Source organism: Mus caroli, unplaced genomic scaffold (genome assembly GCF_978045245.1).
Source record: "Mus caroli unplaced genomic scaffold, Mus_caroli_1 scaffold_1, whole genome shotgun sequence".
Taxonomy (NCBI): domain Eukaryota; kingdom Metazoa; phylum Chordata; class Mammalia; order Rodentia; family Muridae; genus Mus; species Mus caroli.
This window is the reverse complement of record NW_028227256.1, coordinates 81981235-81987234: the sequence shown is the minus strand read 5'-3', so window position 1 is coordinate 81987234 and position 6000 is coordinate 81981235. Positions and strand designations below refer to the sequence as shown.

Sequence of the window (6000 nt, the reverse complement as noted above, 5' to 3'; positions counted from 1 at the left end):
AAGGTAGCAGATGGAAGTACATTGCTAGTCAGCTGGCCTTAAAATAGATGTGTGAATTATCTAGGAAGGACCAAGATAACCGGGAGGGAGGGGCGGGGCATCCATAGAAGGGCTGGAGAGGTACTTACGACTAAGTCTGACCAATCCTCAGAACCCACAAGGTTCAAGGAAAACTGCCTTCTAAAAGATTTCCACACATATACTGTCGCACGCAAGCACACACACACACACACACATGCACACACGCTACATGTTTAAAAGAATTTAAGTTTAAAAGGAAGAGAAAAACAAACAACAGAGAAAGTGTGTCCTGAGTACCCAAGACACTCAGAATGATGCAATGTCGATGGTTTTGAAGATGAGGAAGTGGCCGCTAGCCAAGGCGTGTGGGCAGCCTGCAGAAGCTGGTGGCTCAGCTAGAGCTGCCAGGAGGAACACAGCCTTCAGTGTGCCAACGCGCTGAATTTTAGTCCAGGGAGGCCCGTTTCAGGTTCTGGCTGCCAGAATTGTAAAATAATGAATTTGTGTTGCTTTCAGTCACTGTATTTGTGGTCGTTTATAGCAACAACGACAGGAAAGTACAGAGCCGGTCAGGTTAGGTAAAAGAGCGCTTGCTTCATGTATTTAACAAAATACTAAAAACTCTCCGAGAGCACAAAGTATTATGTTGCTTGCCTATGGGTGTAAGCAAAAGGTACTTCAGAAGGATGAGAAGAGGTGGTACCCAGACTGGGTCAAAGATGAGAGATTTTTAATCCACTGTGGCTATGAGTGTTGAAATCACTCCACAAACTGCTTTTTGTCTGAGACTCGTATGAGGGTCTGATTCGTTACTTCCCTCCTAGTCAAAAAAAAAAAAAAAAAAAAAAGGAAGAGCCCCCCCCGCACCACCCCCCACCCCCCACCCTACACACACCTGAAATTTCGGGACATTTCCTATGGTAGCAAATATGCACAGCATTGACGAATCTCAGCCAAGGCGATAAACTTCAACTGGCCACAAGAGAGTGCCTGTGAGGAGCCCGGAGATTTTTTTTTCCCCCTGCCAAACCAGAATTAGCCGGTATAGGAATATACCAACGCGGAGATCTGAAATTGCACGGATTGGAAGGAAGCTCTGGGTAGGCTCGGATCCTTCCAAACGCACCCTTTTTAAAGGCTCTGGGACGGAAGCATCGAGCCTTAGGCTCCAGAAGGTTCACCTGGCCAGACAGTGAACAGAGGGCGAGTCCGGGAGCCCCCGCACCGAGCGCACGAAGCGAGGCGAAGAGCCGAGCCCCCAGCGCCGCATCTGCAGGATGCAGGTCGACATTGGCACCAATCCCCATGCCCAGCGACCCCGGGTTCTCCGAGCGGACCTGCAAGTTCACAGGTCGAGACTGGGAGCCGAGTGAGATCGTAGCCTCTCGGGCTGCGTGCAGTGAGTACCCTGGGCAGTATTGAGTAGCGGCCGGGGGCTACCGCAGGGTTGGAGCATCTCCGAGCCGGCGGATACTGGTGGATACCGGTCGATACTGGTGGTTGCGGTTCTTCCTGGGACCCTTGCGAGCTGAGAGCCAGGGACAGGGTATGACAAGAGAGGGGCCTGGGCAGGGCGGCGGTGCTCCCTTGTCCCTGAGCTGCGGGCGGGGATGCGCGCGGTCCAGGGTGGCGCGCGCCCCCAGGGCAACAGAGCGCGCGTCGCCCCCGCGCCCGGCCTCGCGCTCGGGTGCTATTGAGGCCCCCAGTTTATGGCTTGAAGTAGGCAGTGATGGGGCTACAGTTAGTGACCTCCAAGGGAGAAGATGTCTGTGCCCGGGTCCCCTGTTGGGGATGGAGGATCGGAGGGTGCGGCATCATGCACAGCTGGACCAGGACAACGAATGCTGAGCCCCCGGGAGCTGCTCGGAGCCAGCATCTCCAAAGAGGAAAGGGGGACAGTGAGGACCCAGCACAGCCATTAACGGGCAGAAGCTGCCACGGCTTGAGGAGGTTTTATGAGCTCAACTCTGCTTACCAATTAAGCCCTTTCTTCCTGCGGAAAAGTTGGTTCAGGCTTAGGCTCGTTAGCAAGGATGGCTGGGGATGCTTATAAGGAATTAGACTACCTTTGCCTTGTCAATGGAGAGAGGGGAAAAGGGAAAACGGAAGAGCAGTGCGAAGAAGAAATTGAGACTGACCATAGGTTTGTTTATATTGGGACTTCACAGGGCACTCATTAAGCAGCGGGCTCACTTTCAGGGCGAGGCAAGCAAGGGTGCTTGCCTAGCATTCATAAGGTTTTGAGTTCAATTCCCCCCGCACTGCCTAAATCCAGCACTGTAATTCATCACCCTTCCTCGCCGTGGGGGTGGGACGGTGAGTTCAAGGTCATCCTCCAAGTCTGAGCTAAGTGAGACCCTGTCAGACACAAACATAGATGTCTCAGTTGTCTTATCTGTAAAATGGGGTCGTTTAGGACCATAATGCCAACTGGCCAAGACCATCGTGGCAAAAGCCGCCAAGCACAGCCCTGACCCATTGGAGGCTTTATCCTCTTATCCCCACCCCCTACCCCCTAACACAACATGAAGCTAGCTGGAGTTCACTGTCCAGTTGTTTCGCTTGCTGCCCTCCTTTTCAGCTCTGCAGCCTCATGGTCTCGAGAGCGCCCTCTACCGGCCTGAAATTCTGTGCGTTCAGTTGAAGAACTCACCTGCCATTAGCTCTGACTGCTTCGGGAAGGGATTGCAATTTTAGTTGTAACTTGTCACACACCACCCCAACCCCGGTCTTGCTTCTCATTATAATTAGTTTATCGAATGCGACACGGTGACAGCCCAATTAAAAATGAAAAGCTTGCTTGTAAAAAGTCATCTTGTGACGGAACTGTAAAAAAATGTTAATTATTTTTAGTCTATAATACATTGCAGAAAAAAATGACATTCCATTTCCCGTTACTCTGCTACGTAGCTACATTTTAACATTTGTCACTTCAGTGCCACTCTGCCCTTATTTATGATTTTTATTTTTTATCTACTTTATGAAATTTTAAAGGCTTTCACAATTTTTAAGTGTATATATGTATGTGTCTGCTTGTCCATGTGTGCACCGTGTCCCTCTGAGGCCAGAAGATGTCATCAAGTCCTGTGGAACTACAGACAGTTGTGAGCTACCCTATGTGGGTGTTGGGAAAGTAAATACCAGTCCTTTGTACGAGGCACAAGTGCTCGTGCCTTCTAAGCCATCTCTCCAGCCTCCTTTTTTAAAAAAAATTATGTATTTTATGTGTTTTGCCCACATGAATTTTTGCACACTGTAACATGCAGAGTCGGAGGGACCAGAAAAGGGCATCAGGATAAATATCAAGTCACACCCATCCCATTTTTATCAGGAATCCATTCCCAAGACAACCAATCCACTCTGGGGATGATGGCCTTAATCCATTCCTGAAGTTAGAGTCCTGGTGACAGACACCTTCTAGGAGGTCCCCTTTTACTATGGTTACAGAGGCAGTTAGGTTTCAAGTGTGACCCGTGGCAGGAAAAGTCAGATCATGTCAGAGTAAACACTTGTTGTACTGTAGACTGACAGTGAATTGTGAAATCAAGGAATGATGGCTTTTAGAAAGACAGAAGTATAAAATGCAAATACTTTTTTTTCTTTTTGTTTGTTTTGGGGTTCTGTTGTTCTGTGTGTGTGTGTGTGTGTGTGTGTGTGTGTGTGTGTGTGTGTTTCTTAAAAAGAAGCCTTTTAGCCGTGCGTGGTGGCTCACGCCTTTAATCCCAGCACTTGGGAGGCAGAGGCAGGCAGATTTCTGAGTTCGAGGCCAGCCTGGTCTACAAAGTGAGTGCCAGGACAGCCAGGGCTACACAGAGAAACCCTGTCTCGAAAAACCAAAAAAAAAAAAAGAAAAGAAAACTCTTGAGGCCCAGGCTATCCTCAAACTTGCTATATAACTGAGATTGGCCTTGAACTCCTGTCCTTCTGCCTCTGCCTCTCACATGCTAGTGTTACTGACGCACAAATGCTAGTGTTTTGTTTCCCCTGGGTTTTGTTTGTTTTAAGACCGGGTTTTGCTGCATAGCCCTGCCTGAACCAGTACTCACTGTGTACCCAAGGCTGGTCTCAAATTCCCAGCAATCCTCCTCTCTTCTTCTTTTCTTCTTTTCTTTTCTTCTTCTTCTTCTTCTTCTTCTTCTTCTTCTTCTTCTTCTTCTTCTTCTTCTTCTTCTTCTTCTCCTCCTCCTCCTCCTCCTCCTCCTCCTCCTCCTCCTCCTCCTTCTTCTTCGTTTATTTGTTTGTTTTGTTTTTCGAGACTGGGTTTCTCTGTGTAGCCCTGGCTGTCCTGGAATTCACTCTGTAGACCAGGCTGGCCTCGAACCCAGAAATCCACCTGCCTCTGCCTCCCGAGTGCTGGGATTAAAGCACTTGCAGCCACCACCGCCCGGCTGCAATCCTCCTGTCTTAGCCTACCATTTTTTGTAATTACAGGCATGCTCCTCCAAACCTCTTCATATGCTCTTTAGGGAGAAATCAGAGGAACCCTTGAGGGTCTTAGGAAGTTATGACCCCACCCAAATGCTGCATGCAGTGCTATCTTCTGCATCCAAACTTGGCCTCTTGCATACAGTTGTCCATTGCATGCTAATACATTTATTTATGATCAAATAAACTGAAAATGCCCAGAGTAGTTAGATGGCAACCACATCTTTTAACCCATAAAATAAATAATTCAGTAAGAATATAAAGTTCTTAATATTGCCACAGAAAAGTACTTGAAATATTAAGTACTTTTCTGTGGATTCGAAAACTCTTATTTTGTGTATGTTCATGTCCCTGTGTGTAGGTGTGTGCACATTTGGTCATAGAGATCAAAAAAATCAATGTCCAGTGTTTCCCTTAATTGCTCTCTACCTTTTTTACTTGTTATGTTTTTAGGGTTTTTGATTATTATTAAAAACAAGATTTTTTAATCTTGTTAAAGATTAAACAAGCTGGCGCTGCAGGCAGTCGGGAGCCATATGATGTGGGTCTTGGGAACTGAACCTGGATCCTCTGGAAGAAAGGCCAGTGCTCCTAACCACTGAGCCATCTGTCCAGCCCCCGGCTTTCCTTCTTATATTTGACTTTTGTGGTGTTGGTGGTCAAACCCAGGGCTTCACTCACGCTAGGTCAGTGCACTTCCACTGAGCTACATCCCTTCTTCTGTTCTAAAATAAATACAAGTGGATTTCAGTTCCAAAGGTTGTAATCAAAGCAAGTGAAACATTTTTGTGTGAATCAACTGAAAATGCCACTCTCCAAAGCAGCCTCTCACCTCCCTCACCTCCCCCACTTCCCCCACTTCCCCACTCTCTTTTTCACTGTTTTTTTGTTTTGTTTTTCGAGACAGGGTTTCTCTGTGTAGCCCTGGCTGTTCTGGAACTCACTTTGTAGACCAGGCTGGCCTTGAACTCACAGAGATCCCCCTGTGTCTGCCTTCTGAGTGCTGAGATAAAGGCACATGCCACCACACCTGGAGTTCCATCTCACCATTTTAAACAGAAATGAAATCTCCACACAGACATGTAGGGTGACAGATGATGTGTAGTCACTCTGGTCCTTTGTCTCAACAACAACACTGGTACTGTTGACCTCAGGAGCTCATGGGCTATAACCTCAGATCACTCTGAGGTGAGTGCCCATTGCTCAGTCTCTTAAGAGCTTACTTCCCAAGTAACGTGGGAGTCAGCGCTATTTGTATGTGAAGTCAGGCTAAGAGGTCTCTGAAGTAACTGCTGGATCAATTTACAGTAAGGGTTGGGAACACGATAAGGAGCCAGGGAGATGGTTCATGCAGTAAAGTCTCTGTCCTGCAAGCCTGGGATCCGAGTTCAAGCCCTAGCCCATATAAAAAGCCAGGCATGCGACATGTGCCTGTCAGCCCAGCATTTAACTCGCTAGCTAGCTTTCTATTCCATGCGAGACTCTGTCTCAAAGCGGTAAGGCAAAGAACAGAGGAAGGCACTCAATAGCCTGCTGTGAATTCTGGATGCTCAA

General features: G+C 47.8%; 1 protein-coding gene across 2 annotated transcripts in view; it reads left to right on the top strand.

The window, feature by feature from the left end:
- The first annotated feature begins 1014 nt into the window (after positions 1-1014).
- The window catches only part of Slc16a14 (solute carrier family 16 member 14), a 29570-nt gene continuing 24584 nt past the window's right edge, over positions 1015-6000 (top strand). Inside the window, exon 1 of one of the 2 annotated variants that reach the window (XM_021173497.3) lies at positions 1015-1420. The gene's annotated coding sequence lies outside the window, so the exon portion shown is untranslated. Of the gene's footprint in view, positions 1421-1446; positions 1568-6000 lie in introns of those variants that run through there. The other variant, XM_029470408.2, reaches the window with a different exon arrangement.